Source organism: Cricetulus griseus (assembly GCF_003668045.3).
Source record: "Cricetulus griseus strain 17A/GY chromosome 1 unlocalized genomic scaffold, alternate assembly CriGri-PICRH-1.0 chr1_0, whole genome shotgun sequence".
NCBI classification, from domain to species: Eukaryota; Metazoa; Chordata; class Mammalia; order Rodentia; family Cricetidae; genus Cricetulus; species Cricetulus griseus.
The window spans coordinates 247,263,090-247,278,022 of NW_023276806.1; the positions used below are offsets into that span (position 1 = coordinate 247,263,090).

The window sequence follows — 14,933 nt, forward strand, 5'->3', positions numbered from 1 at the left end:
GACAAGATACCTTTAGGTATCCTGCAATTACTTGGATATGTTAGTATAAAGTATAGTCTATGCAGAGACCAGTATCAGGCCTAATTCCGAAGGCCATGCTGGGTAGGGAACCAAGTCACCTGTGTCCTGGTGAAGGCATTGCAATCATTTCTCACCACGTGTCCTAAACATCTCACTTTCACAGTAAACACACTTACTCCCCCTCCCCCAACCCCCACCCCTCACAAGGAGATAACCAACCCTCAGTGTGTCTGTCTCCTGCTCCAGCGTTTGGCCCCACTTTCACCACAGCCCTCAGACAGTACTGAAAAGCACACCTTCAGACTTCCTTCTTTCCCTCAGTTTTTCCTCTGGAATCCAATCCCAGTGGCTCAAGTTGGCCACAAATTCTTTTCTGGCAATTGCTACTGCCTCAGGTGTTTCCAGTTCTCAGCAGTGCACAGTGTTTTGGCCCCATCATAGGGATGGGGGTTATAAATGCGCTGTCTTCAAAAAGGACTCAAGGGAGTTGAGCCCTCCTGTTTGGCAGCACTGCCAAAGTGTCTGGACTGCCCTCCTTCCTGTCCTTGTCATTCGGCCTGACTCTACACTAGCATGGCATCATGTATCTAACCACTGGCAGGGAATGGAGAGGCAGTGCCCAGGAACTCCTGCTTGTATTTCTGATCCAGGCTATACCAGACAGCAACCAGGGGCCCTTCCTTTACAGTCACAAAGGAAAATGAAGCTTTGCCACCTGCCCAAACTTAAGAGCCTTGTGTGCCAATGCTTTGTCCTACTGAGCAGTCATCCCTTCAGGGACATGATAGCGCAGTGTGGAGGTGCTTCCAGAGTCTGGGGCAGGCCAGCAGGCTTAAGGAAGCCCACCTCTCTCTTACAGGGAAGGGGGTGGCAAGGTCTAAATGAGTCTCCTCTGTGCTTGTTAAATGAAGCCTGGCATGAGACTCCATAGCTCATTGTCCCTTCCCATCTGCTCAGCCTCCTTTCCCTGTGGCCCTCACTGCGTGGCATTCTGTGCTACAGCCCCAAATCTGCAAACAAGTCATGAGGCAGGCTAACCCAAACGTTGTCCAGACCTGCCCTACACCTTGCTCTGGAGAGCCTGGCCTTCCTCATCACAAAGTCAAGGCGGCAGAGCTAACAGCAAGACCAGGTGAGTCAACCAGACATAAATGAGATGATGGAAGTAAGGGCCTGAACCTCTCTCCAGGACAGCTGGGTGATGTCAGGACATGTGTATGGGGACTGTGGCCTGATGACTGAGGGCTGTGATCTCCTCTGGAAAGCATGGCTGGATCCTCCACTTCCTAGGGAAGGACATGGCCCCAGCTCTGCCTAGCACCATCCCATGTGCCACATGTCCAACAAAGTCAAACTATTTGGCAGCTCTTTCTCCTCCTCCTCCTCCTCCTGGAAGGGAGCAGCTGCCACCACTGTCTTTCACAACAGGTAATACTGAAGATGAGACTCGACCAACAAAGTGCACACTTTTAATCCCAGCACTTAAGAGGGAAAAGCAGACAGATCTCTGAGTTGGAGGCCAGCCTGGTCTAGAAAGCAAGTTCTAGAACAGCCAGAACTACACAGAGAAACCCCCGTCACTAAAAGCCAGCAGATACAGCATTTACTATGCATGCCTGAGGATCTGAGTTCCACACCCAGACAAACTCCCAAAAGTTGCCAACCACACACATACACAAAATAATGTAAAAAGGGAAATAAAGCCAAAGCCATAAAAATGTAATATATTCACTAGGAAACCAGAAACCAAGTTCTGAATCTGACTCAAACCCCCCTGAGTAAAAAGAGGGTGGCAGTGCCTGCCTTACCAAGTAAGTACCTGGCTGCAAAGCACCCAATACCTTGTTATTTAACCCTTGCCCAGTACTTAATCATGTTGCCTCCATCTGGTTAGACACCCCACACTCACCCAACCCCTGTTTTATGACAGTCAGTGTCTGGCTGGCACCCTGAGGCCCTGCTGCCTTCCTGTCCTCTGAGTTCTCATTTAACGGCTCCATGGTTTCTTGGGGGACTTCCCATAGTGAAGGAACAGCCCTACATCACAGCGCCCCTTGCTGCTTGCTGGTGGAGACAAGCAGAGTGCTCCAGGGCACACAAAGACCTGAGTAAGGAGGAAGGTACAAGGCCGAGCTTGATCAAGTAAAGAAATGAGAGGGACAGAGTCTGTGGTGTGCCAGTGTGTATGACAAGAAGACCAGAATTCACCTGATCCTGAGGAAGCTGGGTACCTCAAAAATTCAAAGTAGGGCAGATGTGGTGAGCCAGGCTGCAATCCTCTCTGAGAAGCAGTCCAAGCACACGTAATTTCCTTGGTTCCACCAGCCAAACCCTTCAAAGGCCCTTTACCTGCATCACTAGGCTGGCTATTCTCTTCCCCAGCTGTAGGGTCACTGCCCCAGAAGTTTGAGGACCGCAGAGATAGTGGCACTCTGCCCTGGAACACACATTCTCCCACCAAATAACTAAATCACCTAACACACAAACTCCTTCCTGCCCTCAGCTGCCCAATCCAGAGAACACATCCTGTACACTGACACTGGCAGCAGCAAGCACAGCAGCTCTTTTAAAGCAACCAGCCCAAAAGAACAAGACCCTCTCCCCGGCACCTTGGGACCTTGCTCCCATGCATGCGTCTTCAGTAGCAACCCACCCTGCCCCCAGCCATGACCCTGTGTTGGCCAGATGCACCTCTACCCAGGCTACACACAAGCTGGTGCAAAGAAGCCTGACCTCTCAGAGTTAACAGCTACCCTCCAGGTTCCTTGAAATGTACAGTGGCCCTACACCTTCTGATCAAGACACAGCACCAACCCCAGAAACTTCTTTTTAAACTCCTAGCTACTCCCAGGTCCCTGCCTCTTGCCAATGGCTCCAACACTACCTTGTTTTCACACCTCTGCACTATCCATGCATGAGCTGAGAGGCCTCTGCAGTCCTGTGGAAGCAAAGAGGCACTACTTTACTATTAAACATTTCCTCCATGAATTCTACAAATGACTATACCTTCTTAGAAGTAGCCAACCAAGGGACTGAGACGTGGGTCAGCTGACTGATCTGGCTTGGATCACACAGGCGGTCTGGTGGCCATGCACTGGCTCAGCTCCCTTTCTCAGTACGGCTCACTGCTGACCTCAAAGGGTACAGACGCTTGATTAAAAGCACTTCAAACAGTACGGACAGGCAAGGCAGGGTAGGAAGCTTGGGGTGCTTTGGGGCCTCCCGTGAGGAGCAACAAAGGGAGTCAAAGAAAGTGGGAGTGCACAGGCTGTTCAGGAAAGGGGGCCAGGCAGAGAAGAGCACCAGGGTAGGCAGGATTCAGGGTCTAGGGAGAAACCCAGGGCTATGCTCTGCCTGACAAGTGACAGGCTAAGTATGCAGTTTTAAATAGCTCACTCTGGCTGCCTAGTAGAGAATGCCAGGCAGACAGCACGGCTAGCTGGAGGGAATGATGGGGCAGGAAGGGGTTAGGGTGTAAGCAGGAGGGAGGTTCCAATCACAAGTCACAGAGCCCATATCACACAGGCTGCTAAGAGGCTGCATATGTAGGAATGGAGCAGAGTGACTTGGTCACCACCACTCCCAACTGAAGGACACCAAGGACCTGGTGTCAGTTCATGCCAGCTGTTCCTGATGGCTTATGTGGTCCCTCACTAAATGAGGCTGAGCCCAAGCTGCTCAGAGAATGAGGGACACCAGAGTATTACTGACCAACAAAGACTATACTATACTATAGTCTTTATAAGGCACAGAAATGCCACCAAACAGGGCCCTGAGCCCCCCCTACTTCCCTGTGTGTTCAGGCTGCCTCCAGTAATAAAGCGTGCTGCTTGGAACTTCCCCCATCAGCCACCACTGAATGGAGCCTAAGGTGGGTAATCTCTACTACACCCTCTCCCATGAGAGGCCACACTCCCCCGGTCAACATCCTCTCCATCTCCCTAAGATCTTTCCAAGACGCAATTCAAAAGCAACATGCCATTCCTGAGCACACAGTCTGTAGTGATCTGATTGAGTTGTTACCTATAGTTTCTGATATTTGAATAATTGGTCCCCAGTTGGTGGTACTTTTTGGGTAAGTTTAAGAGTGACCTTGCTGAGCCTAGCAGATCTGTGAGTTCGATGCTAGCTAGCCTAGTCTACCGAAGGAGTTTCAGGTTTCAGGACAGCCAGGGCTCATAATCAGAAAAACTAAAACAAACAAACAAACAAAAAAAGTGGCTTTGCTGGACATAGTATGTCAGTGGGAGGTCAGGCGTTAGGATTTCAAAAACCTCCCACCATTCCACATGCACACATGTGCACACTCCCTTGGCCTTGTGTATAGTTTAAAATGTGAGCCTTCAGCCTTTCCAGCCACAGCCTGTTCTACTATCATGGACTCTAACCCTTTGAAACCATAAGCCCCAATAAGCTTTCTTTTGTAAGTTGCCTTGGCCATAGTGTTTTATCACAGCAACAGAAAAGTGACAAGATTAGTACCAGGCTATTGTGACAGGCCTGATCATTCTGTTTTTTGGAGGAATGTGGAAGGCTGGGACTTTGAACCAGAAAAGAGGTTGAATGCTGTAAGTGGGGCTTATGGGCCATGCTAGTAGGAGCCTGGAAGACAGCAGCACTAAGAGTGATGTAGACTGTGAAGGCACAACTCAAGGTTTCAGAGGGAACAATATCTGGGTTGCAGACCATTCCTGCAATTATTTGTCTTGTCCTAAAAACTTCTGAGGCTAATCTGGAAGGTAGTGGTCTCATTTATTGGCAAAAGTAATTTTAAGGCAGCACTCCATGCCTGCCGGTTGCCACGCTTCCAGACCACAATGGTGTCAGACCCTCGTATTTGTTTGTTTGTTTAATGTGCATTGGTGTTTTTGCCTGAATGTATGTTTGTGTGAAGCTATCAGATCCCCTTGAACTGGAGTTACAGACAGTTGTGAGCCACCAAGTGGGTGCTGGGATTTAAACCGAGGTCCCCTGGAAGAGCAGCCAGTGCTCTTAACTGCTGAGCCATCTCTCCAGCTCCCCTGGTTTTCTGATACAGGGTTTCTCTGGGTGGCCCTGGTTGTCCTAAAACTTGGAACTGTAGACCAGGCTAGCCTCCTCGAACTCACAGAGATCTGCCTGCTGCTGCCTCCCAAATTCTGGGATTAACGGTATGTGCCACCACACCCAGTTCACTGGGGTCAGACGCTTAAAACCATCTGGTTCAGAGACCAAACTTTTTTTTTTTTAGAAGTTGCCTTGGCCTTGTTTTTATCTCAGCAATGGAAAAGTAACTAATACACTGCCTACAGAACTGGAAGCAAGAACCTGGACCAGACAACACAATAACATCTCCACTCATAGTGGCACTATCCAGTCAGCATCTATGTAGTCTGATGGACAGAGCATGGTCAAACCAGACAGTGGAATCAACTCAATAAGTAAACACACCTGAACTCAAGTTTTATAAGGGCATATGTATTTTATCCCAAGTTAGACACACAAAGTTAGCCAGGTAATGAGATCCTCAGTGCCTGAGCTTGTAAAGTGTCCTTTATACCCTGAGTGGTCCCCAAGTCATTTCTGGGCTCTCTGCTCTTTTGCACACCTGACGGGTTCCCCTGGCCCCAAACAGGGGCAATCAAAAGAAAAGGGTGCTAGGCCCTGAACCCTGACAGAAAGAAGAATTGCCTCCTGAGAAAGTCACCTTCCTGGGAGCATGTGGATTGCTCCATCCGTGGACCTGGAAAGTCATGGAAACATCAGCTCAGGGCCACAATTAAACAGGGGCTTGTATGCACTCCAGAACCCAGGAGCTGTACAAGTTCCTAGGCAGTAGACCTCAGCCTATTGTGACCTAGTCACAATCTTCACACACATATACAATAATCACCTAACGGCAGCTGCCTTGATGTCTGAGGGCCCTGGGCAGGAAGTCTCTCCAGGTCCCCAGTCTTGGCTTGGCAGGCCTGGAGCCACAACAGCCCTACTTCTGAGTTCCTTCCCATACCTGAACATGACTGCCTGAGTAAGGCAGAGAGGATCTCTGAACTGAGTGAGGCCCCTCTGACCCAGTGATGTTGACAGAACCCAAAGCTTCCAGGAACATCCTGCAGGCACAGGCTCTGAGCAAAGCTGTGAAGGCCCACCCTGCCTACAAGGGACACCCACATTAGTTTCCCCTGCAAATCTGTTACTGTGGAATCCTCTGCCAGGTATTTTTAGTACCTGATAGACCTATGTTCTGTGCTCAGGCACATTGGAGACTCAGCTCTGTCAGTAAGCCCCAGGAAGCCATTCCAGGTGAGTGACCCTTTCTGCCTATCAGAGTATCTACTGGAGGAACCCACAAGACCCATATGAGTTTGACATGCCAAGGGAAGTGAGCTAGCTGGAGAATAACTGCCCTGAATGCCAGAATGTATGCTCTGGGCAGGGACTCACTGTGCTGGCCAGACTGGCACTAAACTCCTGGGCTCAAGTAACTCAAGTCTTCACAGCTTTGGTGCTGGGATATAGGCTGTGTATGTTAGTTTTTTGTTCGGTTTGGTTTTGAGAAAGGGTTTTTCTATTGTAGTCTTGGCTGTCCTGGAACTCACTCTGTAGACCAGGTTGGCCTCAAACTCAGAGATCGGCCAGCTTCTGCCTCCCCAGCGCTGGGATTAAAGTCTGTGTCATCACTGCCCAGCCCAGCCTATGTTAGTTTTTTAAATAAACTTGACATAACAAGCTAGAGGTATCTGAGAAGAGGGAACCTCAACTTAAAAAAACAAAAAACAAAACTGCCCCCATCAGACTGACCTGTGGGTAAGCCTACAGGTTATTTTTTTGATTAGTGACTGACGTGGGTGGGCCCAGTCCACTGTGGGCAGCAACACCTCTGGGCTATATAAGAAAGCAAACTGAGCAGGCCAGGAAAAATAAATAAGCCAGTAAGCAGCAGGTTCTATCTCGGCTTCCCCTGGTGACAAATAATTACCCCCTCCCCAAATTGCTTTTGGTCACCATCTTCATTACAGCAAAGAAAAACAAACTAAAACACAACCCTCGCTTGGAATTAGTTTTGTGGTTGGTTTTTTGTTTTTGATACAAAGTCCTGAGACTCTATACATAGACCAGACTGGCCTGGACGATGGTGGTGCATGCCTTTAATCCCAGAATTTGGGAGGCAGAGGCAGGTGGATTTCTGTGAGTTCAGGGCCAGTGTGGTCTACAATGCTACACAGAGAAATCCTGTCTCAAAAAAACCAAAACCAAAACATTTATCCCAGGCATCAGATTCAAGAGATCCACCTGCCTCTGCCTCCCAAGTGCTGGGATTAAAGGCATGTACCCAATGTTAGTTTGAAATTCATTTAAAAGCCACACATACTATCTTCTAATGTTCTGGGCCATGTCCTCCATGTGTAGAACATATTCTACACTCCTGACACAGGTCTTTTTTTCACAGGACAGGAGACACTGCATCAGGGACAGCTGTCAACAGTACCTTAACTGCCTGAAAATCAAGGAGAATCAAAGAAAATACTTAGGCAGAGGATATAACGTCTACAGCCCCAAAATCACAGGGCCACTTGTGGATGTCAAGCCTCTTGGGAGCTGTGAGCCCCTGGGACTCTGCCCTACAGAGGATCGGGCCAATGTAGGAAGGACTGTGCTAAGGGATAGAACTGCCCATAGACACTGGGCTCACTGCTTCCACCTGGACGGTCTATGTGAATTCTACCCACACCCTGGTTCTGCTAAAAGAGAACAGTAACTACTCCGTTACTGTGCTTTCACCTTTACCCATCCTAGGAAGTACACACTGGGTCACCACTGCAAAGACACAGTCTCAAACACCTGGGGAAGGAGGCTGCATTTTACAAATGCACAGCAAACAAGGCTGCTCAAGGCCACAAAGTTCACAGAGCTAGACTGGGGGGTAGGGGGCTTGGAAACATGTTCATTCAGGACCTCTGAACTTTGTCTTCTCCAGAGGAACTCAGGAAAACATACCTCTGTGCACAACAGAACCAGCAGCCTACAGGCCATGACCAGCTGGTGTGCCCTGTGTGAGCTGAAGTGGGTGTGGCTGACTGGGTTTTTAAGGAAGAGGAATATCCTCTAAACCCGCTACACTAGTCACACAGGTGTCAGATCAAAATGCAGCTCACAACAAAGACAACAGAGTACTTCAGCCTAAGGCTCAAGGCACACTTCAGATTTCTATCTCAAAGTCAACTTGAAACAGGCGCCTGTATTGCAAGGAAATGACCGATCCACAAAGAGAACTGTGGTAACTGGACAGACAGAATCAGCAGAACACAGAAGAGGAAAGCCCCGTAGGCATATATTTTTATTTTGTAAAATGTATTTATTTTATGTGTATGTGTTTTGCTTGTGTGTCTGTATGTGGACCACATGCACACCTGGTATTCTGAGTCAGAAGAAGAACCCATGGTTATGGGCCACCATGTGGGTGCTGAGAATAGAACCAGGGCCTTGCACTAGCTAGACAACTGTTCTATCATGGAGCGTCTCCACCCAAACATGGTGACTGGGGACACAGAGTGAGCCTAGCTGCACCCTGGCTCCTCGCACACATATCCAGATAGAATAGCATGAACAGCAGACTGCAGCAGATACAAGGAAACAGGGAGGAGCAGATGCAAGGTGCTGAGTATGGAAGGAGATGGGCACAGAGCAGACCCGTGAGTGCTGGAGGAGGGGCAAAAGGTTCATCCTCCAGATGAAGACCCCCAGAAGGGAGCAGTGGCAACTGTAGGCCCTGTGGTCATCAAGCACTTCTCCCACCATGTTTCCTTCTTAGTACAACAAGCTGAAGCCTCCATGCGATGGCTACCTATGCATGGAAGATCTGTCATCCCACAGGCCAGCTCTCTCTCCATAATTCATTCCAGATGCAAGCCTGCCAAAGACCAGGGCATGCACTCAGCAGCCCACCAGAAAACTGGACAGAAAGAAGCCTGCCGCAGCTCCTCTTCTCCAGAGTACACCATTCAGAGCCACTGGTCTGGGCCACCTTCAGATGGACAAGGTCAGTAGGGGCATGGTTGCCAGAAGGAAAGGCTCCTGTGACTCTAGGCACTTGACTAACCAGAAAAAGAAACCCATGCTGTTGGCACAAAGCAACCTAAAGATGCAGGGTTTCCTCTCTCAGAGAGCAGGGGAACACATGGCATTTTGAGGCCCAATTAATCCTGAGTAGCCCAGTGGTGAGGTCAGCCACCTGGTGGAGCGGCCAGGAGATAAGCTACTGGCTTCCCATGGGGAGGCACCTGCTTGCCAACATGGAGGAAAGCCATCTGTAAGTACAAGTCCAAAGCTGCCTGGGTTATACCCCGGCACAGTGCTGACACGTAGGCACAGACCTGAGTGTTCAATGACAATGATGAAAAGCAAAACATGCCATTCATGTTGAGGAGCAAGCAGGTACATAGACAAAGCCACTTGCCCTGCCACTTCCTCAGGGGCCTCACATTCCTTCTGGGGCAATTGTGTGGATGCTGACAAGCCAGGGTAGCAGGCCACCTAAGCCCTATAGCCCTAGAACCCTATGGCCTTGGTCAAGCTCCAGACCAAGAACAACCCTGTGCCCCAGCTCAGTCTACAATGAATAAGGTCAAGGACAAAGGAAAGAAACATTCCAGAAGCCAGCTGCAAGAGCAGACACTGCCCTGCTAGAGAGCCAAGGGGCAACACCAGGGCAGCCAGTTCTCCACCTGCACATACCAAAGCACCATGGGGATCCTGAAACATCCAAGTCAGGAAGGATGCTAGAGCTGCTCTCAAGAACCTTGTGAATCAGTATCAAGAATTAACTTACACAAACTTAAATAAAACTCTAAACACTATTTCCTGTTGGTTTTATTTATCCTATCCCATCTTGGTTTTTGTAGGTCCTTATGCACACATTTGGAGCAAATGGTGTGGCACAGGCAGCTTTTCCTAACCTCACTTAGGACTCTGAAGCCAGCCACTGGTGGGAATCCAGGACACAAGCAGACATAGGGCTAACAGGGCTACACCTATGAGCTCTGGAGTCTGTAAAAGCCCTAACACTGTACTTGTGAATGAAACTGGGTTTGTCTTTTCTTTCATATGTATGTGCATGTCTGAGTGTGTATGTGTATACTATGTATGCTTGTAAGCATGTTTGGCAGTTAGAGAACAACTTGCAGACATCAGTTCTCTCTTGCACTGTGTGTCTAGGGAGAAGTTAGGAGGGCACCTTACCCACCTCACAATATAGCACAGCAACCAAGCACATATTGTTGAGCTTGTACTACATACAAGCCACTCTGAGATGACTCAGAACACTGTTGCCAGATGGCTGGCAACAGTGCCAAATACCTAAGTTACCACAGCACCTGGGGGCTAAGGCAGGAGTATCAGGAGTTCAAGGCCAGCCTGTTTCAAAACTCCAAATACATACTTAAATAAATCAATTATATGTGGCTATTTATAGTTATGTACAGACTAGGAATTTTATGTAAGAAACTTTAGTGTCCTGGTACCTGGTACCCACAGTTCTGGAACCAACAAGAGATGACCAGGCATAGGCATGACACACTTTGTCCAGTGGGTTTCTCTAAAGAATTCACCACTGCTCCACTGACACCACATTGCATGAATGAGTGCTTGTTTTGAAACACTTGAAATAAGTCAGAATGAAATTAAAACCCATTTGCACAACTGTATTTCACATTCATACAAATGAAGACAGAAGGATCTAGATCTAGACATGCCAACTCCTGTCATTTTTTTTTTTTTTTTTTTTTTTTTGGACAGGGTCTCACTACATAGACCAGGCTGGCCTGGAGCTCAGATCCTGGCCACCTCTGGGATTAAGGTGTACACTATCATGCCCAGCTCCCAACAATGTTTCCAATGTTAACTAAGAAATTTCTAAGTCTTATTCTTGTTTAATATTTTCTACAGCATCATCAAAGCCACATTTTCTTTTCTTTCATTGTTTCTTTTTTGGTTTTTCAAGACAGAGTTTCTCTGTGTAACAGCTCTAGCTGTCCTGGTACTTAATCTGTAGACCAGGCAGGCCTTGAACTCACAAAGATCCACCTGCCTCTGCCTCCAAGGTGCTGAGGTTAAAGGCGTGCATCACCGCCGCCGCCGCCGCCGCCGCCGCCGCCGCCGCCGCCGCCGCCGCCGCCGCCGCCGCCGCCGCCGGCCCGCCGCCGCGCCACCACCGCCACCACCCAGCCAAAGCCACATCTTAACACACACACACACAAAAAGTACTCTTTATGAACACAATCTTGCCAGGGTGATGGTTCAGGCCTTTAATCCCAGCACTCAGGAGACAGAGGCAGGCGGGTCTCTATGAGTTCGAGGCCGGCCTGGTCTATACAGTGAGTTCGGGGACGGCCTGAGCCACAGAGTGACCATGTACTAGTTAGGGTTTCTATTGCTGTGATGAAACACAATAACCAAAAGCAAGTAGAAAATGATAGGGTTTATTACTGTTTTACATTTCCATTGTAGTACATCACTGAAGGAAGTTAGGACAGGAACTCACACAGGGTAGGAACCTGGAGACAGAAGCTGATGCAGAGTCCATGGAGCAGTGTTGCTTACTGACTTGCTCAGCCTGCTTTCTTATATGACCCACGACCACAATGGGCTGGACCTCCCCCATGAATCACTAATTAAGAAATTCTTTAAATGTTTGCCTACAGCCCTATCTTATGGAAGCTCCCCACTCCTCTACAGACAGGGTTTTTCTGTGTAGCTCTGGCTGTCCTAGAACTCAAGAGACGGCCTGCCTCTGCCTCTGCCTCCTGAGTGCGCCACTACCGCCACCACCCGTGCAAACATTTTAAGTGAAGTTTCCTCCTCTCAGATGACTTCAACTTGTGTCAAGTTGATATAAAACTACAACTAGCAAAACCGTAAAATTATGGGATCAAAGGGCCAAAGCATAGGTATGGCTCCTGTTGCTTACATTTCCAAAAGGAGGACAGTGATTCTGAGCTCCAGGCAGGGTGTCTAGGAAATATTAAACAGCACCAGCAGTCCAGTCTTGGCCTGCCTGCCTGCCAACACCATTCTTCCCCATGTGTCTGAGGAGGAGGCGTGCTTTCTGAGTACCAATGATGCCAACATTTCTCTGTCCAGGTGTCTTCAATTGTTAACTTTGAATACCTTCTCCACACAGGAAGGGTACTGCTTCCTAAACCCTCCCACCCCACGTTTCTATTTTGATCTCCTGTCTGCAACCTGAATGTGCCCATCTTCCAAAGAAATGTGCCTTGCTTGGTGCAGTGGCACATGCCTACCATTCAAGCAGGAGGAGGCTGAGGCAGGAGGGTCACGGGTTCTAGGTCATTGTGGACTACTCTGTGAAAACAAAGATAGTGATGAAGAATCGCCCCTTCCTTCTTGAAGTCAGTGTCTTCCTTTCTCCTTGGAGTCTCTCCAGTGTGTGGAACTGTGAATGGTCATTGGCACTCCTAGAGACTGTCTTTAAGCCCGCCAGCACAGCACCTGTGGGAACTAGCCAGCTGCCCACACTCTCTTCCTGGGGAATGATCCTGTTCCTGGAGGAAAGGGAAAAGGCTCGCCCAGTTCAGCTCCTATCTGGGAACTGACAGGACAAGCCTGCCTTTCTTTTTACACAGACCTGTGGTGATGCACACACATCTGACGTGGTCTGTTCAAAGGGTACAACTCTAATGTCTGGAGAGACCAACCCAGGCTGAACCACCTAGTTCTTGCATACTAAATGTTTCCTTTTTCCCATGCATCTTCCTTTGTTGGGGTGGGGTCCAGGGACAACTTCAGAGGATTCCATCAAACCCCACCATCAACAACACATACTTGAAGAGCAAGGTTCACATCACAAGACCCCACAGGCTGGAGGTGACCACTCAGGAGCTCCTGTGACACCACAGAAACCACATTTGGCTAAAGGGGATAGCAGACCCTCTGGCACCACAGAAGCCTAAGGGCTCAAGGACGCAGAAGTATCTATGCAGCTGGTGCACTGGTACCTTTCTGTGTGGGCAGCTGTGCCTCCTGATGAGAGCAGGCTCCCAGCCCCACAATGGTCAGCTGCAGAGTCTCACCAGCCTTAGTGTCTTATCTCTAAGGAGGCCTGCCTAGCACAAGTGAGTACATGGAGGGAACCAGCCCTTAAGCAGCTTCTTAGCAAAAAGCAGAGTGTGGTGGTGTCGTCGTCGTCGCTTCTTTCTTCTTCTTCTTCTTCTTCTTCTTCTTCTTCTTCTTCTTCTTCTTCTTCTTCTTCTTCTTCTTCTTCTTCTTCCTCCTCTTCCTCTTTTTCGAGACAGGGTTTCTCTGTGTAGCTTTGGAGCCTATCCTGGCACTCCCTCTGGAGACCAGGCTGGCCTCAAACTCAGAGATCCACCTGCCTTTGCCTCCCAGTGCTGGGATTAAAGGCCTGGGACACCAACACCCGGCTGAGTGTGGTGTCTTCTAACAATTCCCCCTCCCCCTCTCGGCACTCAGGAAGCTAAGACAGGAGTAACACCATCTCCAGGCCAGCATGGTCTACATATTGCAGCCCTGCCTAAGAAAATGACAAGAGTTACAGGAAGGATGTGGGAGACTTGGGAACAGAAGTCCATCCTGCAATTCTACTGGCACAGATATGGTCAGGGTCCTGCCTTGGCCCCTTCTAGCTGCCTGATCTCTGGAAACAAGCCCCTAACCTCCATCCTCATGGGAAAGGGAGACAGTACATCCCTCACGAGCGGGACGACTAAACAGAAGCCAAGCACTGTTACACCATCACACCTCAGACCCCACCGGATGACACTAGCCCCATAGCACAATAGGCACCCAAACTTGGAAACAATAAGACTCTCACTCCAAGATCACTAGAAAGCAACTGAGATGACCGAGAACATGTGTACTCATGAAGGCCCGAAGGGTTCAACACATCAGGTTCTGCCCAACAGTGCACAAACTACACACTCAGTGATAGTGGGTGACACACATACCCACAGGTCAGATGAACTACCCGTGGCTCCTCCAAAGGCCCTGCCAAGTCATGCCATCACAACCCCAACACTGCCAAGTGCATGCTATGCCCAGGCCTCATGAAACCTTAATTCCCACCCCAAACCTAACCCACTCCCCTTCAGCTTAGGCACCACTATGCCCAGGGGCTGATCCACCAGCTGAGGCCTGAAGTCAGAGCCTGGGACCCAAAGCAGTCACACAATTCTGCCCTGACTTCCCATTGTTTGAGGGACAGAAAAGCCAGTTCCAAGGGGGAACAGACAGCTCACTGAGCAGGCCTGACCCAGCAGCAAGCATCTCATGCCTCTCCTACCTACCACCTCTATCAACACCAACTCACCAACAGAGCGCTATATTTTCACAGGCTCCACTGGGTCTTATGCCAGGAAGATAGAGCCCTAGGACTGGCCAGATCAAGGTGCTGGACTGAATGGCAGTGAGCTGGATGGTCACTGCCTTGTCACCTGTGTGCTATTAGCATGTTAGCACCCAAGACATCGGCAACTGCACTCCAGTCTCAACAACCTCCAGAGGCTGTGGTGCCTACATCCTCCTGAGAAGACAAGCTGAGAACCTAAGCTTTCCCAAGGTGGAGGGCAAACACTGAGGCCAAGTTACAAGAGAAATAGACTGTCTTCGTCATATGCAACCCAAGGAACTGAGGAGCCTTTGCAGTTAGCAGTGGATTCCCAGGTAAACATGGCAATCCTGCTTTGTAGCAACTGGCTCTGAGACTAACCAAGAGGAGACACAGGGTCATATGACTGGCTATTCTAGAAGTCCCAAGATCCAGCCTCCTAGAATATGGGAGCCCAGGATCATTTCAGATGGCCTAGAATCGCAAATCACAGCATCAAAGAACACAGCTCAGCACACCCAGGCTGAGGTGAAGGGGCACCTACTTGAGACTGGGCTGCTTGGACATGGGG

At 49.3% G+C, this 14,933-nt stretch overlaps 1 protein-coding gene across 3 annotated transcripts in view; it reads right to left on the reverse strand.

Annotated features, from left to right (window-relative positions):
- Window positions 1–14,933, reverse strand: part of Med26 (mediator complex subunit 26) — a 43,707-nt gene that overhangs the window by 15,384 nt on the left and 13,390 nt on the right. For 2 of the 3 annotated variants that reach the window (XM_035450449.1, XM_035450448.1), the window contains exon 1: window positions 2,906–2,974. The exons of the other annotated variant lie outside the window; for it this stretch is intronic. The gene's annotated coding sequence lies outside the window, so the exon portion shown is untranslated. Of the gene's footprint in view, window positions 1–2,905; window positions 2,975–14,933 lie in introns of those variants that run through there. 3 annotated transcript variants of the gene reach the window in all.